Source organism: Poromitra crassiceps (genome assembly GCF_964638095.1).
Source record: "Poromitra crassiceps genome assembly, contig: HAP1_SCAFFOLD_153, whole genome shotgun sequence".
Taxonomy (NCBI): Eukaryota; Metazoa; Chordata; class Actinopteri; order Beryciformes; family Melamphaidae; genus Poromitra; species Poromitra crassiceps.
Genome location: NW_028152213.1, coordinates 308,448 through 321,113, shown reverse-complemented (window position 1 = coordinate 321,113; position 12,666 = coordinate 308,448).

Below are 12,666 nucleotides of genomic sequence, written 5' to 3'. Positions count from 1 at the left end.
CCGCCTCAATATACATTATCCCGCTTAGAACATGGCCTACAACTAAATCATTCAATAATCTGACAAAAATAATTATTCAAATAGATTTTTTAATAGCGTTTTCAACGACAAAGCGGTTTCATTCGTAATTGGCACACAAGTCACCACAGCTGCAACTGGTTGGCCTAATTAGTAGTGTCTTGCTGACAAAACGCTCTTATCAACTGATTAATCCAGGTGTGGCAGAGCAGCGGTCGGTTGTCGAGAAATAATGACCGGTGAATATTGTTGATTGACCAATCAGAATCGAGTATTCAAGAGAGCCGTGTTCTAATATCATGTATAAGATTGTTGATGTCGAGTGAACACAAACTACGAACCGAAGATTGGACCAGAGGACATGACGACGGAGAAACTTACCCGACCAGCAGTCTGCTTCAATCAATGAATGCTTTATATTTATTGAAATTAAATATGGTGATATCTGGTGGTCTGAAATTACTCTCTCTAGCTAGGGTAACTGGCTTATATTGTCATATTATTGTAACTTCTGAATACAGACTGCATTATGCTACACCATGCAAATATATTTAGATATAATTCAAACAATTAGCTCACCATACCATGGTGGGCTGGACTGTATGTATTGCTGTGAAAAAGTTACATTTGATTGTTTCAAGTGTTACACGTTATATTTTTAACTGAGCTTTGTGGAATTACCTCAACACAATTGTGTATCAGCTTTAAATGTCCAATATATACAGCATTAAACAAACGACCAGCAGCATTAAAATGTGCAAAAACGTTATATTTATTGAAATGTGGTGATCATGTCACAAGTCACATTACGTTATACTCAAATGGTCTACTGCCCAGAAGCGTCACTTTACATGTTTGGTAGGGAATTATTTTCATTATGTTAAACCAGCATTTATCTTCCATAGTGCATTAAATCATAATCACAATGCTATGAAGACATTAGCTGATCACCACAGAGCTGCAGACCAGTTTATCAGATAATTTCGCCGTAAAATGTGTCCAAAGGTGATCAGCCCAGCTTGTATGGTCGCTGCCCGTCCACTAAAACCCGATTTCGATATAGCGTTAGGTGTTATTTTGATCAACAGACCTCATAACGGGGATCTATACTGTTACGTGTGTCTACTAACATCATTAAAAGATCATAAAGGTAACGCTGTTTCTGGTAGTTTACTTTTAATCTATGGCTCCGTTGCTAGCTAGCTAGCCGCAGATCAGGTCTGAAGCCCCAGCTTGTATGGTCGCTGCCCGTCCACTAAAACCCGATTTCGATATAGCGTTACAGAGGTCTGCAGAACCAGGCAGACGCAACGCTGCGGCGTTGCAGCGGCCTCCTGTGGCCTGCCGCGGCCTCCCGGAGTATTTTTTTTCACCAGCAGCTGCAGTGTGCAAAAGAGCCGCCAGGTGGCACGTGTGAGCAGACTGAGCAGGCGGAAGGAAGTAGGCCTACTGTATAGCAGTACAGTAGTGTGAGCAGACTGAGCAGGCGGAAGGAAGTAGGCCTACTGTATAGCAGTACAGTAGTAGCCAGCATCATTCATTCTACTGCTGCACATGACTGAAGACAGGATGGCACGGATAAGCAAGCGAATCAATCAGCAAACCAGTCAAATGATCAGAGACATGTGGAAAGCCGGCCATACCACGAGATACATTGTTGATAATTTGGCGAAAGTTGGAGTTAATGTATCGATGAAGATAGTCCGCACTCATGGAAGCCGAAATGATCTTTGGGTGAAGCGGAACCGAAAGCCGTATAAAGCTACTAGGTTAGTGTTTACGGTCATATTTGCGGGCATCTAGAGTGCGTTTACATGCACACAATAAACTGTTTATTAGCGGATTTCTGGAGTTACCTGATTATTCAAGTGGTCATGTAAACAGCATACACCGATAAGCTTTATCCGTTTATAGTCATAAACGGGTTAAGAGAAAACCGATTAACACACCTACTGTAGGTTTCTGGCCAATAATCGGTCTTCTCTCTGCATGTACAGTATACTGTACAGCATTAACTCATTCACCGCCAATGACGTCTTTGACGTGTTATCAGAAATAGCCCTCCCCGCCAATGACGTGTTTGACGTGTTTTTGTTTTTATGAGTGCAGCGCATAGTTGAAACACTTACCCAGCCTGTGACATAGTTTCGGGTCCCTAACCTCAAAGTCAAGCCGACAGCACGTTATCAAACACATACCGCAGCTGTTGTTTGAAATTAGGAAGAAGGTGGAAAGGAGGAGAAACGCGCTTCCTTGTTGCAGAGGAGAAACGCCATTGAAATGCCCCCTCGCCGCGCTGCAGAGCTGATCGACTTGCTGCAGAGCAGCGGACATCGAAACCGCGGTAGTCAAACCCGTGACCAACATGATCGATCCTGGTCCCTGGACCCCGTTCCTATGTGCCAGCCTTGCTGCAGGGCGAACCTGGATTGCCTAGTCAAACCCGTGACGAACATGATCGATCCGGTTCCAGCAGCGCCTGGTCCCAAAGCCAAGCCGCGGACCCGTTCCTGTGTGTCACATCATTCGTCCCAGCGAGAGGAGGGAAACGAGCAGCAGAGGAGGCAAAACGCTGATGGGGAAGGAGGGGGAAGGAGGTGCGATCTAGCAGCAGCTGTGGAGAGAACTCTCTCTCTCTGTGTGTGTGTGTGTGTGTGTGTGTGTGTGTGTGTGTGTGCGTGTGTGTGTGTCTGTGTCTGTGTCTGTGTGTGTCTGTCTGTCTGTCTGTGTGTCTGTCTACACTCACTCACACTGAGCAAACTGTATTGTTGAATGTAAAAAAAGCACTTCATATATATATATATATATATATATATATATATATTTTTTTGTCATTTGTGTCATAATGAATAATATTTACATGTCTGATGTCAATACAGTTCAAAATAAAAGAATTGAGAGCGAGTTCTGCCTGATATTGTGTGCTGTGTACATAAATGCCATTTTCTGCAATTTCTTTTCTCAGAGAGACCTTTTGGGGGAAAACAGGGTGTATATAAATGGTTATGAGTAGAGTACAGAACATGCTAAAAGCTCACTTTTTTTTTCCTGGTGAACCCAGAGACGTACATCTTCATTTTGAGGTATTGCAAATCACTCTGGTGCTAATAGATAATTTACTGTGGGTCTTGAAAGATGACCAACAATTATGAAAATCTTTGGCCTGTGCTAAATATTGGCAGTCCTAAACTGGCGGTGAATGAGTTAACCAGCTTTCTTTCGGGTTTATACATCTGCGCATGTACACGTTGCGGGAGAGCAGGCAGCTGGAGACTTGCGCTGCTCAATAAACTCAACAAACGAATATTTGTCTCGAATTGCGAATAGAACGACGCATTCATAAAAACGCATTGTGTGCACAGTGTGCAAGCCGTGATCTGTGTGTGACGATTTTTTTCAGATGACGGATTAAAAAGATTTATATGAAGAAAACGTAGCCTACTCAGCTAGAATCATGTAAACCTGGTTTTTTCCTATTGTAGGATTATTGAAGTGCATGTAAACGCAGAAATCAGATTATTGTCATAAACTGATTATTCTCAGTTATCCGTTTATTGTTTGCATGTAAACGCACTAACGTTAAATTCAGTCAGTTTTTATACCTGGCTGTATAATGCTTGGTGTAAAAATGTATCTGTTTCTATTCAGTCAGGTGGTGGAAGCAGTGGACAAGATCCTGGAATCAAACGTGGCACTCCCAGCACATAAGGTGAAACTGCTGCTTCAGTCAAAGCACGACATCACCGACTGTTTGCGCACAGTGAGCAAAATCGTGCAGAGCCTGAAATGGAAATATGGCGAGACAAAGTAAACACACACACACACACACACACACTCGTTTCACATTTAATAGAGAAATGCTTCCACCTGATTAAAGAAAACATGTATCCTTATTATCCTTCATAACATTATGATTTTCATATTCCAATTACAGAACAGTTCCAATGACCCGGGAGAAAAACCGAGAGCTGCGTATGATACAAGCAAAAGAATGGATAGAGACTGGCGAACAGTTCGATAGCGTGCTGTTCACAGATGAATCCACAGTGGCATTGGAGCCATTTGCAAAACGCAGCTACAGCAAAAAAGGCTTCAATCCAATGATCCAGGTTCCCAAGCACCCCCTTAAGGTCCACGTGTGGGGGGGTATATCACGAGGAGGACCGGGGCCTCTTCTGATCTTTGATGGTGTGTAGGCTACTGTGTTGAGTGGAGCAAATGTTTTTTCTTCTTATTTCTTCATAAAAAAACTTCTCAAACATTTTGAGTAATGTTGGCAACATGTTATTTCACCCGCAGATATTATGGACGGTCAGTTTTATGCCGAAGAGATCATCTGCAAAGTAGCTGGGCCATATTTGAGGGACCATTTCCACCTGCCAACGCATCGATTTTTCCAAGGTGAGAAACCACATGTTTACAACACAAATACAAAGCGTGACAGCATTGGCTGTAAGTTTGACAAAGTTTCTCTTTGTGTTTCTATTCTTTTTCTTTTAGACAACGATCTGAAACATACATCAATGAGAGCCAGAGCCAGTATCGAGCAGGAGGGAATTAATTGGGTTCGAACCCCACCAGAGTAAGTAACTTACAGTAAGATTTTATTACAGTTGGACGTGTGGTTTTGTGTGAAGGCAAACATTTAACTTTCCCATTTGTACATGTAGGTCACCTGATCTCAACCCAATCGAGCTTGTCTGGCATCTCATGAAGGAGCATGTGCGACATTCCCAGCCACACAGGGAGGCACTAATCGACGTTTTGGAGAGATAAACTCACCCAACAGACTCGCAACAACTACATTAACCATATGAATAAAGTTATGCCAATGGTGAGTACACACAAAACATCTCTGAGCTCTGCACTGTAATTAATGACTCAGTGGCCATGTAGATTAAAAACAAAGTATTATGTGATTTTAATCAATATAATGTGTCCTTGATTTTGTGGCAATTATGTATTTAATATGTAAATGAAAATGTGTGGACATACAGTCACTTACTTTGTTGTCTAAAACACAAGCATTCAGTTATGCAACTCTAAATCAAGAGAATATTGATTGAATTCATCTGAATGTAAATAGGCAGATTTCAATTGATTGTATGTGTCCTGCGTTGTCTGAATTCCTTTATACTGTAAAATGACTAGTTTTCAATTGATTTCCTATGGCGGTTTTGGGGTAGTGGGCGTTCCACCCCACACACACACACACACACACACACACACACACACACACACACACACACACACACACACAGCAAAGCCGCGCGCCAAGCAAGGCTATTCTTCTCGTCAGTCTCCTCTCCACATCAGCACATCATATATCTCCACTGAGACTCCAGTCTCCAGCTTCAAAACCTTAAGGTAATGTAATCTACTCGATCATTAAGTGAAAATGTACGCTACAGTGAATTATGACCACCAACAAACATTGGAATTGAATGCTTTGCCTTTCAGGCTATGCTAAGTCATGCAAGGCGACTGCCATTAGCTAACTGTTAGCTTCCCCGAGTTTTGCATGTCGCTAGCTGGCCTTTGTTTGCCTGGATAATATGATAACGCTCAAGATGGCACAGCCGTTTAACGTTAAGCAAGCCACTGATATACTTTATACTCGCGCGCCAGCCTCGATTTGGAGCCTTGCTAGTCCTGTATCGCCTGTTAACGTTAGCATTGGCTAGCCGTACCAACACAGGATACATGATGGTGCTAAAGCTAGCTAGATCGATAGCAAGTGTGTCTAACATTATGGTAAAGTTGACGGGCATGGCATGACATGCCAACATTTAGGGAGATTCGCCTTAAATGTGTGTAGTATAAAGTAATTTTAAGGCGCCCTCCTGTTAGCTTAGTGTCAGCTTAGTCTACAAATGGTGGCTAGTCTGCTGTAAGTTAACTGCCCAGTCAAAATACACATAAGAGCGCGATAATGTGTATATGTCGTGACTCGTGCATTGACCACGTTATGAAATGATAACGTAACGGCTGATAACATTAGCTGTTAGTGGCTTGCTCAGTGCCCTCTTGGGCCAGCGTGACTCATGCGGTGGACTCATCTGCCATTCGCCCGCACGTCAATACTTGTTTTGCAGTGCCCGTTCGCCTTTCACTTAAAAGAAAATAATTTGACAATGTATGGTGTTTTCTTTGGGCTACGTGGGTGGCACTTGTTTCTGAACTGTGTTGTATTGATGCTATTGTGTGGATGTGTGGATGTGCAGTGTGCTGTTTGCTGGATAATTGCCATATAAGGGATTATGTGGTTTCTAGGTGCTGGAGAACATGCTCAGCTGATGGCATGATGCTTATCCACTCATCCACTCTTACTGTCAACCTATTTGGAGATACTGCTGAAGTTTGTGTTTGATGTTAACTGATAAATGAACTGCTAAGTCACCTAGGAAGCTTCTGTGATGACGTGGGTTTGATTTCCACAAAATTCTGCACTGCACATCCACATTTGTTTTTGAACTTGCATTGTTGTTTGTTTGCAAATACAGTAAGTGTGGTATATAGTGATTAGCCCATTCTGCTCCTTTATGATGATGTTTCATCAAACCTGGGACCTTCTGGTTATATTCAGGGTTCCAAGGTCATGAAATTCCAGGAAAAGTTATGCAATTTTTATAAACAGCTATCCAGGCCTGGAAAAGGCTTGGAATTTTACTGGTTTTGGCTATTGTTCAAAATATCTTTAACAGTCCTAAAATATGTCTTAACATTACGCAATTATTTTTTTATTACTAATTTAAAATCTAGACCTGGGCTTCACAGGTTGACGCTTACAGTATATTGTATGCAGTATCCTTGATTTTCTGAAAATGACTGCAATGGTTGATTTAGTATGAGCCTGAATGGCTAACTTTGTTAGTATGATTTTTTTGTTTTCCGCTAGTGCATACAATGTCCAGCTGGGTGAAAATAGTATCCGGGCGGGGGCATCTGCATATCGGCCTGAAGGTCCAAACATTGCCATCCACTGTGGTTGGCTTCTTTATAGCACAATATTGAAATACTGGTTATTGTGACAGTAAGAAAGTAGCCGGCTGGAGATGTTTCAATGTCCGGCCATTTAGCTGGCAAGCTGGCGCTTATGGAAAACCGTCATGTCATGGTGTATTTTTGTCATTAATAAACAAGATTAATTCTGTTATTTTCTCTTTTTTTTGTACTGCTATTTTACATTGAAGTCAACGACGAGTGCCTTGTGTTTCCCTAGTCTCTCAAGCCAGACTGTCTCTTCTACATTCTGCAAATGCACCATAAACAGTCTGTAATTCACGCCCACACATGCCCTTCAGACCAGAGAAATTTGAACCGATGCCAGTGATTGGAGAAATGGCGGGACATCCCCCTATCATTGCTCATTATTTTCCCAGAGTTTCCCTTTCCGTTTTCAGGGCTCCAATTACAGATGTTTCGGTGGTAGCATTTGAAAATTGCGAGAGCCAACCATCTGTTTTAAGAGACTAGTGTTTCCCCCTAAACTGTGTGGGGTGAGACCGTGTGCCGCCTACAAAATTGTGTATTGCCGATCTATCATATGTCCCCTGTCATCATCACCTTTGGAGGACTACTGCGCGAGGCAACAGCAGGACGCATAGTAAGGCACTAGCCCTTCCTCTCAGTATTGTCAGTGCTGCCAATACTATCTTACACTGCTTTTTGCCCCTCAGACATGTAATTTCCCTCTGTATCAACCATTCGCTAGTCGACTATCAAAACCACTAGTCGACACTGTGCATCACAGTCTACTTTTAGGAATAAACAATCAGTTATGGGGGACAGCGTTTCCGTTCCGTAAATTCTGGACACATATTAGATCTGTGTTTATTGAGCTTAACACAGTGGTCTTGGCTTTGTTTCCCACCTGGGACGCTGTGGGGGCTGAGGGTGTGTCCCCATTCCCATGTTCTCAGTGCCTATGGCCCAGGTGGGGTTGTCAAAAACGGCCTTTCTGTGTGATTCTGATTCGGTATTTTGTTTTTCTTTATTTTATGTGCCAAAAAATATATAATAAACATTGACCATGGCACGCCATCTGCCTAGCCAATTTTATTATAGGGTTAGGATTTTATTATACGGTTTGGATTAACAACCGAAGCTCAGACATTATCTATGTAATCGATAAACAGTACTTGTTTCTTCACACAATTGAAATCCGCTCTCATAGTTTTGACTTGCTGTCTGCCCTCAGTAACAGTTTTGTGACGTCAGTGTCCCCAAGAATACAGCTTTAGCCCTTGTTTCAGCCTTGAAAGTTTATGGTAATAATTTGTTTTTTATTTTATTTTTTTGCAGGCATTTAAAGGCAGGACATCCCACGTGGGAGGATCTCGCTATTCCTCCCAGTTCCCCTCCCCCCTGAACAGGTCCCCAGTTCAACCAGAGGAGGCACTGGACGTGCAGTGGCCAGGACTCATAACCATAGACCGGCTTTCCACCTGCAGACACGGTATTGACACACTATTGCAGACACAGTATTGATGGAGTAGTGTCTTGAAATGTGTACACAATAAGATAGCCTCAGCCAGGACTGATGACAACACTGATGGCATCATCACTGATGGTTATCCATTCCTGACTGACTGACTGAATGAATGAATGTATGACTCACCCCAAAAAGCCTTCTCTTGACCACGTCACATGGTAAAAACAGAATTCTCCTTTAAAGGGGAAGTTCACCCAAAAATGAAATTCCAGTCGTCATCTGTCATTATCCTATATACAGTATGTGTGTGTGTCTATTGTATTGTATTGTGTATTGTATCAAGTTTGTTTTTCTTCTGGATTTAAATTTCTCCCCAATTCTACTTGGCCAATTCCCCCTGCTGTCCCGATCATTGCTCCACCCCCTCCCCGATCCATGTGCAGTCGCCAGCCGCTTCATTTCACCTGACGGCGAGGAGCCCCCCCGTTCAACCAGAGGAGGCACTGGACGTGCGTGCAGTGGCCAGGACTCATAACCATAGACCGGCTTTCCACCTGCAGACATGGTACTGACACACTATTGCAGACACAGTATTGATGGAGTAGTGTCTTGAAATGTGTACACAATAAGATAGCCTCAGCCAGGACTGATGACATCACTGATGGCATCATCACTGATGGTTATCCATTCCTGACTGACTGACTGAATGAATGAATGTATGACTCACCCCAAAAAGCCTTCTCTTGACCACGTCACGTGGTAAAAACAGAATTCTCCTTTAAAGGGGAAGTTCACCCAAAAATGAAATTCCAGTCGTCATCTGTCATTATCCTATTATACAGTAGGGGTGCCGCAAAATAATCGATTAATCGATTAGTCGTCGACACACTCACTAGTCGGAGTGAAAATTACTAATCGACAATTATTTTACTATTTTATTTTTATTTTTTGCGTCTTTCACCGTCAGTCATCCATGCGCTAGTAGAATTCCCAGGGTCACTGAAGGCAACTGCCCCTCCGCCCCCCTCCCCGCACACGGAGGACAGGAGTTGAGAAGTACACAAAGGAGGAGCAACAATGGCCACGCGACAGAAAACTAGCAAAGTTTGGCAATACTTTGATGAAGAAAGAGACAACAAGGTTGTGTGTCGGCTATGTTCTCTCAAGCTTGCATATAACCACTCTACCACTGCAATGAGGACCCACCTTCAGAACAAGCATCTCGACGTAAACTTGCGTGGAGGAGATGATGCGGATACTAGCAGGCAGACCAGTATCACAGCTTTTACTGCAGAACCCCGCAGACGATGTGACCCTCGCCGGTCCGAAACGATCACACAACTCCTCGCTGAGATGACTGCCCGCGATATGCTACCACTGTGCTTTGTCGAGGGCGAAGGCTTTCGCAAGTTGATGAACTTTGTTGAGCCCGCATACACCGTGCCGGGGCGCACCTTGATAACATCCAGAGTGGAGGTGAGCCATGGCAAAATGACTGAGTACATTAAACAGCAGTTAGAGGAGGCACAGTGTGTGGCAATAACGTCAGACATCTGGACGTCCATTGCAACAGAAGCATACGTGACAATAACCTGTCATTTCATCAACGAACGTGGACAGCTCTGTAGCTGTGTTCTACAAACCCGCCCCATGGAGGACAGGCATAGCGGTGAAAATCTGGCAGCACACCTGCGAGAAGCAGTCAGTGACTGGAAACTGGAAGAGAAAGTCGTTGCCTGTGTGCACGATAATGCAACGAACATGGTGAAGGCGAACGAGACCCTGCTGCAATGGGAATCAGTACCGTGTTTTGCTCACACGCTACAATTAGCAATCAATGAAGGTTTCAAGGCGAATGCAATGGACCGGCTGATAGGTGCGTGCAGCAAATTGGTCGGTCATTTCCACCATAGCACCGTGGCTACTGTGGCGCTGAAGAAAAAGCAGTTGCAAATGCGGGATCCACAATCAAAGGATAAGTGTTGGATTACAACAGCAGCATTTAAGTTAATGGCTTGGGAATTGTCTTCAACTTTTGGCTAAATGGCTCCTAAATACATGTAATAATTGCATGTTGAATGTTTTGACATAGATTAAATTATGGTCAATTTAGATGGCGTCCTGATTATTATTATTATTATTATTATTTTTTTTTTTTTGCTTATAGACTAATCGACTAATCGTCTTCAGAATTTAAGGGTAATCGACAGGAAAACTAATCGATAAAGGCATCCCTATTATACAGTATGTGTGTGTGTCTATTGTATTGTATTGTGTATTGTATCAAGTTTGTTTTTCTTCTGGATTAAAATTTCTCCCCAATTCTACTTGGCCAATTCCCCCTGCTGTCCCGATCATTGCTCCACCCCCTCCCCGATCAGTCGCCAGCCGCTTCATTTCACCTGACGGCGAGGAGCCCCCCCGTTCAACCAGAGGAGGCACTAGACGTGCGTGCAGTGGCCAAGACTCATAACCATAGACCGGCTTTCCACCTGCAGACACGGTACTGACACACTATTGCAGACACAGTATTGATGGAGTAGTGTCTTGAAATGTGTACACAATAAGATAGCCTCAGCCAGGACTGATGACATCACTGATGGCATCATCACTGATGGTTATCCATTCCTGACTGACTGACTGAGTGAATGAATGAATGTATGACTCACCCAAAAAAGCCTTCTCTTGACGTGGTAAAAACAGAATTCTCCTTTAAAGGGGAAGTTCACCCAAAAATGAAATTCCAGTCGTCATCTGTCATTATCCTATATACAGTATGTGTGTGTGTCTATTGTATTGTATTGTGTATTGTATCAAGTTTGTTTTTCTTCTGGATTAAAATTTCTCCCCAATTCTACTTGGCCAATTCCCCCTGCTGTCCCAATCATTGCTCCACCCCCTCCCCGATCCATGTGCAGTCGCCAGCCGCTTCATTTCACCTGACGGCGAGGGTTTTTAAAGGCAGGACGTCCCACGTGGGAGGATCTCGCTATTCCTCCCAGTTCCCCTCCCCCCTGAACAGGCCCAGGTTCAACCAGAGGAGGCACTGGACGTGCAGTGGCCAGGACTCATACCCATAGTCCGGCTTTCCACCTGCAGACACGGTATTGACACACTATTGCAGACACAGTATTGATGGAGTAGTGTCTTGAAATGTGTACACAATAAGCCTGCTATCTCCAGGAAGTCTTCCCCTAAAGTACGAGTACTTTGACAGAAAGTAGTATTTGGTTGTAAAATATACCTTTTAAAGTACGTATTTAAAGTACGTAAAGTATGTATAGAGTATAATGACTATAGTATAATCTCCTATCTATCTATACTATAATTCCAGGAGTGACTGTCCGCATAAATAAATATTTATATAATATTTATATAACACAAATATAATATAGAAATAATATTAAAATGTTAATTTAAACCTTAATAAAAAAAGAAAAGGAATAGTAGCCGTATAAAATTAGCCCATTGGACATGTCACTCGTTAATTTGCTCTCGCTGCAAGAGACGCATCTGGCCAATACTCTGTCATTCAAACCTCTACATCTGTAATTCTCTTTTTTCGTATAATTTTCATCCCAGTTGGACTTGGCCCAAGTCCCCCTGCTGCCCCAGTCGTTGCTCCACCCCCTCTGCCGATCGGGGGGGAATTGTAGACTAACACATCTTTACCCCACCCGCACACACGGCCAATTGTCTGTAAGAACATCTGACCAAGCCGGAAGTACAGCTGCAAGGAATTGTACCTGGGTTTCCGCTGTGTTAGGAGAGTGCTTATTTTCAGTTTGTAACTGTTTTATGTGCCGCTGTCATGGCGCTCAGCACTCCGCTTATAATTAAAAATTCTGTTTCTTCTTCTGCCACCTTTGTGTTTCAGATCAATGCAGAATTTCAACGTATAACCACCTCCAATCTCGAGGCTAAATTTATGTCTTCCCTGGACCGTCATACTCCCAGGCTGCTGACATTATTCCATGCCAAAGGTGGAGCAATGGGAGGGAGATTAAAGGCTATAATGGAGCAGGTACAGTATTTCTCATAATGACCCAACCACTTGCCTTGTAAGATTTCCAAATAACATGAATAATGACGGCAAATATCACAAGAACCTACATCGTACAACAACTACAGATTGAGTACAGACCCATGGTGCGTGTGTGCAATTCGATGCATTGAAGCACTAAAACACGGTTGACTTACCTAATTCCATAACA